The following is a 14,181-nucleotide window of genomic DNA, read 5'->3' on the forward strand; positions in this document are numbered from 1 at the left end:
AGTGGTCCCATACTCTGAGTCCTAATCTAGGTTCAACAGAACTTCAACTCAAAACAACATCCCTGGTCCAGCATCCTAGGTAATCAACATATTTAAAGATCAAATTGGTACTTATATTAATAGTTTTGATTTACACTATTTACATTGATTTATTCACTGGTTTGCACACTGACATATTTACAGGTATCACTATTTAAAAATTGTAATTACTGCTAGAAACTGTCCCTTGACAACCACTCAGGAGGCTCTTCATAAGCACTCAAATAATTCACTCATTCCAGTCCAAGTCTTTTAAGTCTGACTCACAGGAATGTATTCTGTTTTCAAAGCACTTTTACTTGTTTTGATTATCTTCTTGGGTTACATATAGCACGTGTGCACTTCCATAGATACATGAAAATGTCCATTTACACTTTCATAAATGTCTCCATGTACCATGGAGTGTATGGGTAGGTTCAGACAAGCCGTTCTCTTGTTCACTCTTCCTTACATTATTTTCTACCAAAGAGTCCTGCCACTGGAAAAATACAGATGTGGCTGCAGTGTGTCTTCCCACATGAAAAAATACTACAGTTTTCTATAGTAAAATGTAGTATACAATTCAACACACTGTAGAAATCAAATCAAACTGTAATGGTTGCATACACATATTTAGCATATGTTATTGGGGGTGTAGCAATGCTTATAATGCTTGTAAAAACTAGTATCCCTCAATCATACTTACTATAGAATGTTGTAGTATACTATAGAATAATATAGTAAATACTATATTAGCAAAAATACACACTATAGCAAATAAAAGTAATGTTTGTTCACTATAGTAAAAACTACAGTATTTAATTTGCATATACCCTGCCCATTCCCCTTCCTTTGTATTGCAATTTGTGCCACCCATTAGTGAGTAACCTAAACGCCAAGTGTTGAACATATATTGTGTTCCCTACAGGTTATAGTTCAGCGCTTCTGCACTGTTCGGACCCCAGTTTTACCTATCTACAAGTTGTGGAAAATGTGTTCTTTTCTCCAGTATGTTTCCTGAAGGAGAAAGCCTCCATTTATGTAAAATATAATAAAACAAAAACACTATAGTAAACACTGCAGTAACGTCCACAAAAACACTACAGTAAAAATTACAGTAAACTAGTCTGCAAAAACAATACAGTAAATACTACAGCCTGCAAATACACCACATTAATTATAAACAAGTATATTTACTACAGTATTTAGTTGAGTTAACTGTAAATACTACATTAAATACTACAGTATTTCAGTGTAGTGTTTTTGCAGACTAAAGTCCACAAAAACACTACGGGAAATATAGTTTTTATACAATAGTATTTTTTTAATGTGGGTCGCACCGTATATTGAACAACTTGAGTATTACCGACAGCAGCAAGAGGAGCTGTTTATATTGTGTTGGACTTTTACGAGGGAACTCAAAGTGGATGGAGGGGAAGCAACACGTTTCCCACGATTTCCATAGGAAATAGGCTGACGCGTTTGTGAAAATGGATTGCCATGTAAATGTCATTTTCAACCCAGGTCCTGAAACCTTTTTGTGTTATGATGTGCATAATCATCCCAAGGCTCAACTACCCCCATCATATGGCAAGAAGACCCCTTCTTTATGATTTGTCTAACCTGGCTGTCTTTGACCGGACAATACAATATCATCTTATGGTGTGATTCTAAAACCAAGGTCTCTCAGAAAAGCCTTTCTCGTGTTTTTTTGTCTCCACAAAGCACCATCCACCCTAACCCTAAGCTGTTTACCGTTTTATTTCACTTTCATCCAGTCAGTTTTATAAATTCCTCTGAGACATCAGACCTTAATGACGTCTGGGCTCTATATTTCCACCCACGCGTTAGAAGCATCTGTAACCCATTTGACTAGGAGAGATGCTAATCATGCATTCCATGTTTTTATGAAAAATATTTGGATTTCCCAGCTCCTTTTTGATGACCCCATGACCCCCGAGAGCAATGAATCTATTTCTGTCCTTTAGGGGTTACATTCTAATGGTGGCTCTCTGGTGCCAATTAGTTCTTTCTTGCCACATGACGTTGGTAGTTTTGGTATTTTATTAGGATCCCCATTAGCTGTTGCAAAAGCAGCACCTACTCTTCCTGGGTCCACACAAAACATAACATAATACAGAACATTAATAGACAAGAACAGCTCAAGGACAGAACTACATTAAAAAAAGGTTTAAAAGGCACATGTAGCCTACATATCAATACATACACACAAACTATCTAGGTCAAATAAGGGGAGAGGTGTTGTGCCGTGAGGTGTTGCTTCATCTGTTTTTTGAAACCAGGTTTGCTGTTTATTTGAGCAATATGAGATGGAATGGAGTTCTATGCAATAATGGTAAACCATTTGTTGAGCTTAGGGACGACCTCTACACAATTTCCCCCTCTCTTTTGCTAATTGTAGGTCAGGCAGTCATAGCTCACTGACTGTTACTCACTGGGGAGAGGCCTGTTTATTTGTATTTCAAAGGGGCTGCAGAGAGCCTCTCCAAATCCCAGGAAGGATAAAGTATGAGGAGGCCTCTCTTCCTTAGTTGTCCTGGCACTTCCGTCCCCCTCTCCCAACAGCCACGGGTTAAAAATATGCCATTGTTACACCTACACAAAGGCAGAGGGTTTTAGAAGGAAGAAAATTTGAACTTTCAACATTGGTTGTTGGTGTCAGTAATATATTTATTTTACATTTAACTGCCTGAAAATGATTCCCGAAATGTTTTATTATAACTAAAACAGTTCTGTCAATTAAAATGTATTCGTCATATTCAGCGAATACAACGGATATAGACATTACCGTAAAATGCTTGCTTACGAGCCCTCACCAATGATGCAGAGTAAAAAAATATTTTCAGCTTCCAGGAATTGTATACATAGTCTTGCGACCATGGGGTGTGCCTTATCACACTGAAACATGAGGTGATGGCGGCAGATGAAAGGCACGACAATGGGCCTCAGGATCTCATCACGGCATCTCTGTGCATTCAAATTGACATCAATAAAATGCAATTGTGTTCGTTGTCCGTAGCTTATGCCTGCCCATAACATAATCCCACCGCCACTCTGTTCACAATGTTGACATCAGCAAACTTCTCGCCCACACGACGCCATCTGCCCGGTACAGTTCATCGGGATTCATCCATGAAGAGCACACTTCTCCAGCGTGCCAGTGGCCAACTAAGGTGAGACTTTGCACACTGAAGTCTGTTACTACACCAAACTGCAGTCAGGTCTAGACCCTGGTGGGGATGACGAGCACGCAGATGAGCTTCCCTGAGACAGTCTGTGCAGACATTTTTCGGTTGTGCAAACCGAGTTTCATCAGCTGTCCAGGTGGCTGGTCTCAGACGTTCCCGCAGGTGAAGAAGCCAGATGTGTAACCACGCCAGCCCAGAAGCTCCACATGGTCTGCGGTTGTGAGGCAAGTTGGACGTACTACCAAATTTTCTAAGACGACTTTAAGAGATTTTTGTTCAGTGTACATCTGGATAGATGGTACATAAACACATCCGGTATACTGTACATTATATATAGTGTTTGCAGTCATAAATATTATAGATCAAGGGCTTTAAAACCCACCCCTGAGCTGCTCTCAGCCCATCCCACCTACAGTATCTCCGTAAACCACCCCTTTATACGTATGTGCCATATATTTTTCCAACTGTGCTGGGATAATTCACATACATTCTGAACCTTTCTAGTCACATAGTATCTACAGATTGTAAGTTAAATATGTATTTTTTTACATAAGTTATTATATTGTTGATTGACAATGGCTTTCCAAATCTCCCAACAGTGTTATTTGCAGGGCTAGTTTTAGGTAAATGTGATTTTTCAGACACTCCTGAACCTGTGATCAGAAATAAGCTACACAGGGGTAATACCAGAATAAGTGATCTAATGATTGTTTCTTCTCAGCAAAATCTGCCGAGATGAGATGGTTTTACACAACATTCTATTGGTGGCAAGAATAATAATAATTTTAATTGAAAAACTTTAAGTTTGGAATAAAGCGTTGTTTTGTGTATCAGTTCATAAACCATGTGCCATGGAACATGCAAAATCTTTTCCCAGTTATTTTGCAACCTGTATTGCGCCGCCGCTGTCAACATTTGTCCTCAGATGAAACTGGTATATGCGTTTATTTTATGGCCCCCTAAAATTGCTAATTTTGGTATTTGAATTAATAAAAGGCAGACACACAAGAACCTTCTCCCCCTTCCACCTGCCTCCTTCATTTGTGCAGTAACGTTGCAATCAGTTGGTTAATGCTGCAATCAGTTGGTTAATGCTGCAATCAGTTGGTTAATGCTGCAATCAGTTGGTTAACGCTGCAATCAGTTGGTTAACGCTGCAATCAGTTGGTTAATGCTGCAATCAGTTGGTTAACGCTGCAATCAGTTGGTTAATGCTGCAATCAGTTGGTTAATGCTGCAATCAGTTGGTTTTTTTATTTTTTTTTTTATTTTACCTTTATTTAACCAGGCAAGTCAGTTAAGAACAAATTCTTATTTTCAATGACGGCCTGGGAACAGTGGGTTAACTGCCTGTTCAGGGGCAGAACGACAGATTTGTACCTTGTCAGCTCGGGGGTTTGAACTCACAACCTTCCGGTTACTAGTCCAACGCTCTAACCACTAGGCTACCCTGCCGCCCCAGGGTTAATGATGCAATCAGTTGGTTGTAATTTTGATAGATCAAACATTTCCATATTTTTGTTCACTGCACTTGTGACATAACTCCACCATTCCTAATATCATGAACAAAGATTTTTTTTTTTTAATAAAGATTTTTGAATTTTGTTAATCAATCAGTATATTTGTGTTTAACCATAATATTTATTCTGTCTTTTCTGGGGGATAACTGGAATTGCAACCAGCTTTGTATGGCTTGTTTGAGTATAACCTTTGTATTACTTTAGCTTTTAGTGAGAGGTTTAATGCTTTAATGTGTAATAATTTTAGACACAAACTCTTATTCATTATATAAATAGGCATATTTAATTTTGTCTGTCTTACCCTTCCAAATAAAATTATTTTTTGCTCATATAATTTGAAAAACTATTCGTCTGGAGTAAGCGTGCCATAAGTCATTATGTGAACTGTGATATGACTAGAGTTATATCAGTGTGATTTCCGTAAATGGAGAGGTATGGCACTCTCCCTGGTTGCAAGATCCTGTTCATTTTTGCTAACTTTCATAGTTAACATTTAGATGGCCAAAACAAAGATACGAAGACAATGGGCAACCTTGTTGAACTCCTTGACAGTTCAATGCATTGAGAAGTAACCATTATTTACTATTTTTATTTTGCCTTCAGAAAGTACTCGCACATCTTGACCTTTTCCACATTTTGCTGTGTTACAGCCTGAATTTAAAATTGATTAAACATTGATATGTCACTTGTCTACACACAATACCCCATAATGTCAAAGTGGAATTATGTTTTATATATATATATATATATATATTTATTTTTATTCTTTATTATAAATGAAAAGCTGAAATGTATTGAGTCAATTAGTATTAAACCCCTTTGTTAAAAAATGTCAGTCTCTCGATGTGCAAAACTGATAGAGACATACCCCAAGCGACTTACAGCTGTAATCGCAGCAAAAGGTGGCGCTACAAAGTATTAACTTAAGGGGGCTGAATAATTTTGCACGCCCAATTTTTCAGTTTTTGATTTGTTAAAAAAAATTGAAATATCCAATAAATGTCATTCCACTTCATGATTGTGTCCCACTTGTTGTTGATTCTTCACACAAAAATACAGTTTTATATCTTTATGTTTGAAGCCTGAAATGTGGCAAAAGGTCGCAAAGTTCAAGGGGGCCGAATACTTTCGCAAGGCACTGTAATTGTAAGGTCCCTCAGTCGAACAGTGAATTTCAAACAGATTCAATCAAAGACCAGGGAGGCTTTCCAATGCTTTGCAAAGAAGGGCAGCTATTGGTACAGTGCATTCGGAAAGTATTCAGACCCCTTGACTTTTTCCACATTGTTACGTTACAGCCTTCTTCTAAAATGGATTAAAATGTTTTTCTCCCCTCATCAATTTCATAATGGCAAAGCAAAAACAGGTTTTTGAAATGTTTGTTAATTTATAAAAAATAAAAAACAGAAATATTAAATTTACATAAGTATTCTGGGGTGGCAGGGTAGCCTAGTGGTTAGAGTGTTGGACTAGTAACCGAAAGGTTGCAAGTTCATATCCCCAAGGTACAAATCTGTCATGAACAGGTAGTTAACCCACTGTTAGGCCATCATTGAAAATAAGAATTTGTTCTTAACTGACTTGCCTAGTTAAATAAATTCAGAACTTTTGCCATGAGACTCGAAATTGAGCTCAAGTGCATCCTATTTCCATTGATCATCATTGAGATGTTTCTACAACTTGATTGGAGTCCACCTTTTTGTAAAATAAATTGTCTATATGAAGTCCCACAGTTGACAGTGCATGTCAGAGCAAAAACCAAGCCATGAGGTTGAATTCCTTGTTTGGACAGTTTGCAGACATTCAGATCAAGACAATTGATCATTTAATATCATCACCACTTTTGAGTTTCTTTGCCCATGACAGAACTATATTGCTCTCTCCCAGTCCTTTCCCCACACAACCTCATCTGTAATTGTAAAGTGAGTTTACCTGGCTAAAAGATAAGTAATATCTATTGTTTACAGGAAAGACCCATTGTCTTTTTGTATAATCTGCTAAACCACTACAATTATAACTAGCTATACTCATAATGAGATACAAGTTTCAATTATACATGCCTGTAAACTTACTAATGAAATATACCATGATGATCAAGCTGCTAGACACCCTGAATGTATCATACTTACCAATACTACAAGAATCAATACATGACCTCTATCCATGTAGCTGTACTAAAATGTATGCACTGCTAAACATACTGTAGCTGCAACTGACTCCAAGTGGACCTCCAGCTGTCTTCCAATATCCTCCCTGTGAAAGTCTCCCCAATCCCAGATTGTCCCTGATACTATCATACCACCTCTGTACCCATAACACACGTTTAGTGTCTTAATGCACACCTTCAACCACCGATTGGCATGGCCAAAGTAAAGAATTGGTACTGCCCCATGAAACCTGTTTCAATGCTACCACCCCTCAAGCGCCCAGCCAAAACCCTGTAAGACTATGGCATGACCATGAGAAGTGCATCCTCTTTTGGAATTAATGGAAAAAGAAAAAAGGACAGCGAGAAAGAACAATAACTGCAATAGCACTGAGGACAATAAGACCTTAAGATACCGAGATAACGGCAAAGTGTGGAACATAATACTAATGATAACTAATTATTTCATCTTCCCAATATTATACCAATATTCACTTGTGAGCTTTACCTTAACAGCATTGTATGCTGCATTTGAGGTAGATTCTGTATGTACATGAAGGCAGGGTAAAGTCACTAGGTGTCAGGATAGATAAGAGTTGTGTGTGTGTGTGTGTGTGTGTGTGTGTGTGTGTGTGTGTGTATATGTGTGTTTGTCTTGTGTCTGTAAGCATGTGTGTGCATATGTACTGTATGTGAATTTGTGTTGGTTTTGTGTGAGAGTGGCAGTGTAGTGTGTGTGGAGTGAGTGTGTATACAATTAGTGTACAAAATATTAAGAACACCTTCCTAATATTGAGTTCCACCCACCCTTTTGCCCCAAGAACAGCCTCAATTCATCAGGACATGGACGCTACAAGGTGTCCAAAGCGATGCTGGCCCATGTTGACTCCAATGCTTCCCACAGTTGTGTCAAGTTGGCTGCATGTCCTTTGGTGGACCATTCTTGATACACATGGGAATCTGTTTAGTGTGGAAAGCCGAGCAGTGTGGCAGTTCTTGACACAAACCAGTCCGCCTGGCACCTACTGCCATACCCCGTTTAAAGAAACTTACATTTTTTGTCTTGCCCATTCACCCTCTGAAAGGCACACATACACAATCCAGGTCTCAATTGTCTCAAGGCTTAAAAATCTGTATTTAACCTGTCTCCTCACCTTCATTTACACTGATTGAAATGTATTTAACAAGTGACATCAATAAGGGATTATAGCTTTCACCTGAATACCCCTGGTCAGTCTGTCATGGAAAGAGTAGGTGTTCTTAATGTTTTCTACACTCAGTGTATATAGTCTTGTGATTGTGCATAGTCAGTGCAAGATAGGGTCAGTGCATACTGTACATAATGTGTAAACCTACCTCAACTACTGTATGGACCACAGTGCAAAGTCTAATCTGACAAATGGTAGAGTATTTCATGGAAAAGATTCTTTACTTTTACTGACTGATTCCATAAATCACTGTTTTGTTTTCTAGGGATTTTCAAAAAGCTGTCTATTTGTGAGTGATTATGGACTTGCTTATTTTCCCATAGCTGGATCCAAAAATAGTTTTCCAAGCTTGGAGCCATGCCACAATTTTTCCTGGAGGCAAAGAGCGATAGAGAGAAAGAAAGACAGCACAGACTGTCCAGAACAGCACCTCAACACACTGTCCCAACTCCCATAACTTATCACCGTGATGCCAGTAGGACTGGGAGGATGCCCCCGCAACTACCAGTTTATATGCCATCCAGTTTCTCAAAATAGAAAAAGAATACATAGGTAACATGATACCCTGGCCCCCATTTCCTTTCACTACCCCAAAAAAGCAGAGGTTAGTTAGGTACAGTGTCTTGGCATGATTGCAAAAGGGTTTTGGACTAAAGTACAAGGCACACAAAACCTATTTATACCACTCAACAGCTGCCTGGCAGGTCCAGCATGTTCTGGGGCAAAGACATGTTGGGGGGCGGGGACTTCTGAACAGCACCATTAAAAGCAATAGTTCACCCAAATAAAAAAATGACACATTGGTTTCCTTAACCTGTAAGCAGTCTATAGACAAGACATGACCACAATCATGCTTTGGTTTAGTTTCCAGTGGTGGAAAAAGTACCCAATTGTCATAGTTGAATAATAGTAAAGATTAGTAAAAGTAAAAGTAAAAGTGAAAGTCACAGAGTAAAATAATACTTAAGTCTAAAAGTATTTGGTTTTAAATATAATTAAAAGGAAAGATCCACCCACACACTATATTTTGGTATTTGTTTCATTAGTCCATTGTTGATATAGTCCCAAAAGGTTTTGAATATAAGCAATCAAGTTTAAGATATAACTTTCAAAATACATAAATACAGCTGGTATGAATGCATCATATTGTCTGTATTTATGCTTTTGAAAGTTATACATCTTGAAAAATGGATTGCTTACATGCACATTTTTTAAATAAAATATACTTAAGTAAATGTTATAAATCATTTCAAATGTATTATATTAAGCAAACAAGACAGCACAATTTCTTGTTTAACATTTCTCAGATAGCCAGGGCCACATTCCAACACTCAGACATCATCTACAAATGAAGCATTTGTGTTTAGTGAGTCTTCCAAATCAGAGGCACTAGGGATGACCACGTGAATTGGACCATTTTCTTGTCCTGCTAAGCAATCGAAATGTGAAGAATACTTTTGGGTGTCAGAGAAAATGTACAAGAGTAAAAAATACTTATTTTCTTTATGAATGTAATGGACTAAAAGTAGAAGTAATCAAAAATATAAATAGTAAAGTAGAGATAACAAAAAAAAACGACTTAAGTAGTACTTCAAAGTATTTCCCTGGTCTGTTTCCACATGCTAACATTTTAGCATTTGTGGCACAAGCCCCAAGTCATGGTAATTTTTCACACATCATGTTCAAACCATCCTAAAGTATCTAAAATTGATTTGTGAAGCTCAACAAAGTCACTTGTAGATGTTTTAAACATGATGCACGAAAATGTATAATATTTGTCCCATGACTTGAATGGAATTTGTGCCACAAATGATAAAACATTAGCATGTGGAAACCGTGACAGGGAAACTAAATCAAAGCATGGACGGCAGTCATGTAAGGAAACCCAAATACAATTTTGTAATTTGGGCGAACTTTCCCTTTAAAACCAGTAAAACAATATGCATAAATGGAACAGATCTGGAAACACCTCAAGTTACTTATTGCCAGCATTTGATGTGATCCCTATTCATAATATGAGTGACATAAAACAGTCACATGTAGTTATGAAGGCACAACTGTCAAGGAAATAAATTTCATTTCACGTATATTACTTGTTCTTAAAAGGCTAATTTGTTGCAATAACCGCTTACGTCCACACGCACGCGCACAAACACGTACACATAATTCGATTTTGCAACTTTAAATTCATGCACTCCAATTCCCAAACAAGGCAACCAACTAACTGGTCTGGGCTTGTTATTCACTCAACATGTTTGGGTGGAGTTATCCGTGCATTAATGCCCAAATGTGCCAATATAACCAAATGTGTTTTAATTGTTTTTACTAATTGACATTTTGTTTAGAAACTAAAATTTTCCATTTACTTAAAAAGACACTAAGTTCTTGAAGTTTCGCTGGGCATACATGCATTAAGCTACTGATAGGCTACGCGCGTAGCCTGTCTATGATTTGAAATCGTGAGACAATCACAGTAACATAGATGTCACATTCCGTAACTGGTTTAAAAAAATTAAAAATATATTTATGTTACAAGCAAAAACATTTAAATCTAACATGGACATACTCTTGGAAAATATGCAAAAATACCTTCAGAATTTGTTGGATGCTCTAACTACTTTCCAAATCTTCCCACCTTCACATGTTCCAGTATAAATGTTTCAGGCACTGCGTCCAGCCCGCACCAACGCATTGAACTGATAACCGCAGATATTGAGGGCGGTCCATCTCACGGGCATGAGGCTCTTGTGGATTTTATTATCAACATTAAAGGTGCAATATACAAAATCACACCACCATTTCCTGGTTGCTAAAATTCGAAAAGTTCTACTAAATTCAATTTATGTGACAAACAAGCAATGTAGATATTCATTGTACCATCTCAACCTATGTGAAATATATTTTCAATAAACATAAATATTGTATTTTATGCTTTTTGAAGCTGGTGTACAAAACCGAAAGTAAAAGAAGCAAATACGAAACTTCAGAACTGGAAGCATAGTGCACAAAGAACAGATATACCACTTCTTAGACTTGCTTTCAATGAGAATGACAGATCTATAACTCATATTTCTATGTGAATTCGGTCGTAGCCCAAAAAGTTACATATTGCAGCTTTACATTTCATTTCTGAGCTTAATTGGTTATTTCCATGATTGATTCAGTGTTTCAATTGTTGAAGTCATTCTCAGACATATTTTATAGTCACTCTTATGTGATGTAGTCAACCAACTACTCCTTCCACTGCACATGACTGTTGACATTAACGCCAGGTCAGCTGTTTGAGGCTTTTAGACTATAGCAAGCTGCTGCTTCACTCACATTAAATAGAAAATAATAGAAAATAATTGGCTGAAAAGTGTGTGATTTTTTGTTGATGTTTCAATTGAATGAAGTCACAGTTACATTTATAAACATAGACCTTGCATGGTCAAAAAAAAAGAAGGAAACTCTGCACAACCCGAATTTTGGTAACTCACTCAATTTCTCATGATCTAACATTCTAGTTAATATTCAAGAGTACTGAGCACAGACATAAGGATTTCACCCTCTGACATAAAGACATTACACGTAGCCACTCAGTAGCTACTGAGTAATGCTGCCCTCTGATGTCTATTTAGGACTCCCATTTTCTCATTTTTTTTTTGTTGCTGAATATATTCTGTTCAGTCTTTTGCATGAATGTTACCGGATCAACAAAATTATACAAATTATGATGAACAAGTAAAAGTAATCATGTCATTAAGCCTACAGATAAAAACAAATACATTGTATGTTATATTTACAAAATGGAAGCTGAAATCTAGAACTACAAATAACTGTCAGTAACCACATTTCCATCCACAATTTCTATCATAAAGTATGAAAAAAAGCACAACAGCTGTGATGGAAATAGGAAGTTTCGGTAAAATGTTATGAATGCCGACAGATCATTTGTTAGTTCGACATGGGGGGGGGGTCTTTTTTTGTCTAAAATTAGTTATGCAAGAAATGTAGGACATAAGGTTACACATCCTTTATATGTATATGACTCGGGAAACCATGCCGTTAATTAGTCTACAGATTAAATAAATGATGAACTTCACAGAGTTGTGAAAATGCATGGTCATGTTGATGCTCCTTACAATAAATATCGAGGGTGTTATTCTGGTGACATGATGATCTCGACTGCCTTTTGACAAATAAAAATATTCTAGCTTTTATCCATAATATCATCATGTAGAACCTATCAGCACTGTAGGCGGGAAAAAAAAGACATTTTATGTGCACTATGTCATCATGTACTGACTGTTATCTGCAACAAGTCCGTTTGATGGAAACACTGGTGGGAAAATACCTATATTTTCTTTATGGTGATATTCGCATGAAAATCTGTCACCAATTGGATGGAAACCTAGCTAGTGTGTTACATTTTTAGCTATAATGTTTTATCTGTATCCTTTTCCAGCGGTGGGGGCAGGCTCCATCACACATATAAATAGATATAGAACTCATCTTTATATCTGTGCCATTATAGCATATGTGACAGCATCGGTAGCGCCATAGCGATGGAGGTAGAGTTGGGAGAGATGCTGTTAAAGTTAAGAAGACAACAACTAAGCATGACACATTGGGTAAATCTACAAAGACATAAGGTTACACATCCTACAAAAATGGTACTCTTGGAGTGCTGGGAACATGAACGAAATCTGAATACCAGTTTTGGGTGGATAGGCAATGGCATGGCGAGAGGTTAAGGAAGAAGTTTAGCTCCTCTGTGGTTCTTCCTGCTATCCCACCTTGGTTGCTCCCGCTGCAAGTGATAGATGTAGGGTTGCTTGAGAGGGTAAGAGATGTTGAGGAAGGAGTAGATTCAGTTGTAAGTGACCATTTAAGAACACAGTACCATGCTTTGTTGAATATATTCACAAATGGATCTAAGGACCATAAAACAGGGAGGACAGGTGCAGCTTTTGGTGTTCCTGAGTTTAAGGTAATATATTAATATTACTTATGTTTTACGAACATTACATATGGAAAGTATTCAGACCCCTTGACTTTTTCTACATTATGTTAAGTTACAGCCTTACTCTAAAATTTTTGAAATAGTTCCCCCCCCCCCCTCAATCTACACACAATGCCATAATAACAAAGCAAAAACAGGTTTAGAAATTTTGCAAATTTATTCAGACCCTTTAGTCGGTACATTTCTGAAGCACCTTTGGTAGTGATTACAGCATTGAGTCTTTTGGAGTATGACGCTACAAGCTTGGCTCACCTGAAATGGCGCCAGAGAGGATGGCTAATGTTTTACGAGCTCCTAACCAACTTATTTTGTTCATTTTTTTGCATTTTTTGTAACTTATTTTGTACATAATGTTGCTGCTACCGTCTCTTATGACCGAAAATTACTTTTGGACATCAGAACAGCGATTATTCACCACGAACTGGAAGAAGCTGGGACTTTAATGCAGGGACACTTAAATCTGTTTTACCTCATTTCTACCAGAATGTAGAATGTGCAACCAGAGGGAAAAAAACTCGAGACCACCTTTACTCCACACAGAGACACGTACAAAGCTCTCCCTCGCCCTCCATTTGGCAAATCTGACCGAAATGTAATCCTCCTAATTCCTGCTTACAAGCAAAAATTTAAGCGGGAAGCACCAGTGACACGGTCAATAAAAAAGTGATCAGATGAAGCAGATGCTAAGCTACAGGACTGTTTCGCTAGCACAGACTGGAATATGTTCCGGGATTCTTTAGGAGTTCACCACATCAGTCACTGGCTTCATCAATAAGTACATTGATGACGTCATCCCCACAGTGACTGTACGTACATACCCCAACCAGAAGCCATGGATTACAGGCAACATCTGCACTGAGCTAATGGGTAGAGATAACTCTTTCAAGGAGCAGAACTCTAACTCGCAAGCTTATAAGAAGCCTACCAGATACTTCTATGCTCGCTTCGAGGCAAGTAACACTGAAACATGCATGAGAGAATCAGCTGGACGACTGTGTGATCACGCTCTCCGCAGCCAATGTGAGTAAGACCTTTAAACAGGTCAAAATTCACAAAGGCCACAGGGCCAGACGGA

General features: G+C 37.8%; 1 protein-coding gene across 1 annotated transcript in view; it reads right to left on the reverse strand.

Annotated features, from left to right (window-relative positions):
• The window catches only part of LOC110532403 (calcitonin gene-related peptide type 1 receptor), a 28,957-nt gene extending 18,129 nt beyond the window's left edge, over positions 1–10,828 (reverse strand). Inside the window, exon 1 of the mRNA XM_021616280.2 lies at positions 10,691–10,828. The gene's annotated coding sequence lies outside the window, so the exon portion shown is untranslated. The remainder of the gene's footprint in view (positions 1–10,690) is intronic.
• Positions 10,829–14,181: the final 3,353 nt, after the last annotated feature.

This window comes from Oncorhynchus mykiss, chromosome 9 (genome assembly GCF_013265735.2).
Source record: "Oncorhynchus mykiss isolate Arlee chromosome 9, USDA_OmykA_1.1, whole genome shotgun sequence".
In the NCBI taxonomy this organism is placed as follows: Eukaryota; Metazoa; Chordata; class Actinopteri; order Salmoniformes; family Salmonidae; genus Oncorhynchus; species Oncorhynchus mykiss.